Consider the following 4239-nt stretch of genomic DNA (forward strand, 5'->3'; position numbering starts at 1 on the left):
AAGGATGTTGCCAGGGTTGGAGGGTTTGAGCTATAGGGAGAGGCTGAACAGGCTGGGGCTGTTTTCCCTGGAGTGTCAGGGGCTGAGGGTTGACCTTATAGAGGTTTACAAAATCATGAGGGGCATGGATAGGGTAAAGAGGCAAAGTCTTTTCCTGAGTCCAGAACTAGAGGGCATAGGTTTAGGGTGAGAGGGGAAAGATATAAAAGGGACCTTTTCACACAGAGGGTGGTACGTGTATGGAATGAGCTGCCAGAGGATGTGGTGGAGGCTGGTAGATTTGCAACATTTAAGAGGCATTTGGATGGGTATATGATTAGGAAGGGTTTGGAGGGATATGGGCCGGGTGCTGGCAGGTGGGACTAGATTGGTTTGGGATATCTGGTCGGCACGGACCAAAGGGTCTGTTTCCATGCTGTACATCTCTATGACTCTACATCCAAAGTGTTGACCTCTCTACCTCCTGACGTTGCTGGGCTTGCTGTGTCCTTTCAGCTGCCTCTTGCCTGTCTGTTCTCTCTCTGCAAACACACACACATACTGCCATACCTGCAGAGTTTCTCTGTGTTTGCTCCTGCACTGCCCTCTGGTGGCCAGTTCTTGCATTCGCTCATCTTAGACATGGAGTCTGACAGCACAGAAACAGACCCTTCGGCCCAACCAGTCCATGCCGAACATAATCCCAAACTGAACTAGTCCCACCTACCTGCTCCTGGCCCATATCCCTCCAAACCTTTCCTATTTGTGTACTTTAAATGTTATAATTGTACCCACATCCACCATGTCCTCTGGAAGTTGACTCCACACACGAGCCACTCTGTGTGTAAGAGAAAGCGTTGTCCCTCAGGTCTTTTTGAAATCTTTCTCCTCTCACCTTAAAACATTGCCCTCTAATCTTGAAATCCCCCACCCTAGGGAGAAGACACCTGCCATTCACCTGATCCATGTCCCTCATGATCTTATAAACCTCTACAAGGTCACCCCTCAGCCTCCTACACGCCAATAAAAATAAGTCCCAACCTCTCCTGAAAACTCAAACCCTCCATTCCCAGCAACATCCTGATCAACCTCTTCTGTTTCCTTTCACTGAATGTCTTCCGCCACACGTCTGCCCAGCCACAATACCTCCTTTGGGGGGAGGAAGGGGGGAGGTGTCCCCTTATCGACAGTGAGATTCTGCCCTACAAACCCAGGCCTGGCTCAGTAACATGGGATCAAGCAAAGCAGACCACCTCATACTGACTACTCTGGGGAGCTCCACTCCCTCCCTCCTGGCACTCTGAGGAGAGACAGCCTTCTCCCCACCTCCTATTCCCTGTCACTCACCGAATTGTGTACAGCAAAGGGAGAACAAAAGACCAGTGTATTATTAAACTGGAGACAAACTGCAGAGAGCTGCAACAGCAAGGGCTTCACACAGGGACAGCAGGTAATCGGGAAGGCCGCTGAAAGGTTGGTCCTGGTTTCACGGGGGTGGGGGTGAGTTGGAGTGTAAGATTAGGGAAGCCTTACTGCAGCAGTACAAGGTGCTGGCGAGACCACTTCTGGAGTACGGTGAGCAGCTTTCCTTACTTAAGGAAGCTTAACCATTTTATTGGAAGCAGTTCGGAGGAGGTTCACTTGGATGACCCCTGGTGCGGAGGGATTGTCTTATGAGAAGGGTTATGGGGAAAGGGCAGGAAAGTGGACGTGAGGAGGGTTGGATCAGACATGATCCCACCGATTGGTCATAGAACCATAGAGATGTACGGCACCGAAACAGACCCTTCAGTCCAACCCGTCATTTAAGAACTTAATGTGCAAACGAGCCAAATACCGAGATGTGATCATGTGATCTCAGGCTCTTTGCCGTGTAGCGCCCAGGACTCCAATTGTTTCACGTATTAGTTTAACTGTAAACAAATCCACCAGAGATTTTCAAATGAATAGAATCCATTTTTGTCATGTTTAGATAAGACGGGAATATCATTACATTCGGGGAGGCTGTGTATTCAGTTGAGTCACCACTTACAGTGCTAGGTGACAATATAATTGATTACATTTTTTTCAGTGCTCTGGGATCAGTATCTTGGATTTAATCACATTACGTGGCATTAAATACCCAGATCTACAAAGTGTTGATATGAGCAGGTCAGAACCTGGGAACTCCGTGGCAAGGAATTCACCTCCTGACTCCCCTGTGTCTCGGTGTGCTATCTAAAAGCCACAAGTCAGGCGTGGAATGAACTATCCTCCACTTGCCATCAACACTCGGAATGTTTGGCGCAATCCAAGACTCCGAGACAGTCTGAGCAGCTCCCGGCTCAACGTGCCCTCTGTCCCGTTGGCACACATTGGTGGAAAACTGCACCCTCTCTCCCATCATGCACTGCAAAGACTCACCAAACCGCCTTCAAACCCTCGCGCCTTCCAAACCCATGGCCTCTACCGTCTCGAAGGACGAGGGCAGCAGAAACGCCGTGCCCCTGCAAGTTCCCCTCCGGGTCACTCGATATCCCAAAATATATCCATTCTGTTGCGGAGCCACAATGGAGCTCTACCCTGGGGGGGGAGGTGAAGGGGTTTTCCCACAGCAAACAGACTGCAGCGGCTCAAAAAAGCAGCTCATCCTCTTGCCTTTTCGAGAGCAGCTAGGGACGGGCACTAAATACTGTCCCAGCCAGGCATATCCCAGGAACAAATTATGTAAAAACACACACACAAGTGGTCATTCAGTCCGACTGATGGTTATATTCCACTGCAGTCTTCCCCCAACCATGGGATAGAGTCACAGAGAGACATACAGCATGGAAACAGGTCCTTCAGCCCACAATGCTATACTAACCCACCAACACCACTAATCCTGTTTACCTGCATGCAGTCCATAGCCGACTGTGCTATGCTGTGAGAGTAAGCTTACACCCTCTGCTCATAGAGGTGTACAGCACAGAAACAGGCCCTTTGGCCCAACTCAACAACCAAGTCTCCCAACCCAATCTAGTCCCACCTGCCAGCACCCGGCCCATATCTCTCCAAACCCTTCCTATTCATACACCCATCCAAATGCCTTTTAAATGCTGTAATTGTACCAGCCTCCACCACATCCTCTGGCAGCTCATTCCCTACACGTACCACCCTCTGTGTGAAAACGTTGCCCCTTAGGTCTCTTTTATATCTTTCCCCTTCTCACCCTAAACCCTTTAGTTCTGGACTCCCCCACCCCAGTTCTTAGACAGGTCTGCCACAGGAAGGAGATGATTACACCTCTCATAGTCTGGTACACCTCAATCCAACGCCCCTCAGCCCCCTCTGCTCCGGGGAAAACACACCCCGGCCTATCCAGTCTCTCCTCATATCTGACAGTTTCCATCCCAAGGCAACATCCTGGTGAATATCCACTGCGCCCTCTCCATTGCGATCACGTCCTTCTGATAGTGAGGTGACCAGAACTGCGCACAGTCCTCCAGCTGGGGCCTAACTAAAGTTGTAACAAGACTTCCTTGCTCCTATATTCTGCCCATTCTATGGCTCATGATGGCCTTAACAACCGAGTCTCCCCTTCCTTTCAAACTCATATACAGAGGAACCGCGATTAAACGAGTTGGGCGGGCACTATTTCGTTCAGATAATTGATTATTCGGTTAACTGATTCAATGCCTTTCCTCTGGGGCTCGGAGTCCCCAAATAGCTCACACACACACACAACCTTTTACTGCAACTTTTTGACAGGTTCAATTTTTGCCCTGTACAGGACAATGTTGGAGAGATTATCTGGAGAAAGGGGGGGGTTTAGGGTACACGCTTGTGTAGGACTCCTGGGACAGTGTTGGGGAGAGAGAGAGAGAGAGAGAGAGAGAGAGCGGGAGGTCAGTCATTTGGAGAGGGTGTCTGAGCTCCCATCGATCCAGGGCTGTTCTCAGCAGCATTGCAGTGAGCCGGGTTTGTTTTTAATCATCGTAGCTGGAAGCAAAAGCCGCGATCAGTGTTGGAGACACCTCTTTGATGTAATGTTTTCATCGGGACCTCGAGATCTCCTTCGGATAATCCGAAATTCGGATCTGAGAAGGGAGATTGTACAATGCCGACAGTGTATAAACAAACGATTCGATCCATTGCGTTTGCACCAATCCTCCGAAGAGAGTGTCTCTCTCTCTCTCTCTCTTTCTACCCCCACCCTCTCCTGCCCATCTCTCTGTCTCCCCCCTGCCTCTCTCTCTCCCCCTCTCTCTGTGTCTCCCCCCGTCTCTCTCTCCCCCCACC

This window comes from Chiloscyllium plagiosum, chromosome 37 (assembly GCF_004010195.1).
Source record: "Chiloscyllium plagiosum isolate BGI_BamShark_2017 chromosome 37, ASM401019v2, whole genome shotgun sequence".
NCBI classification, from domain to species: Eukaryota; Metazoa; Chordata; class Chondrichthyes; order Orectolobiformes; family Hemiscylliidae; genus Chiloscyllium; species Chiloscyllium plagiosum.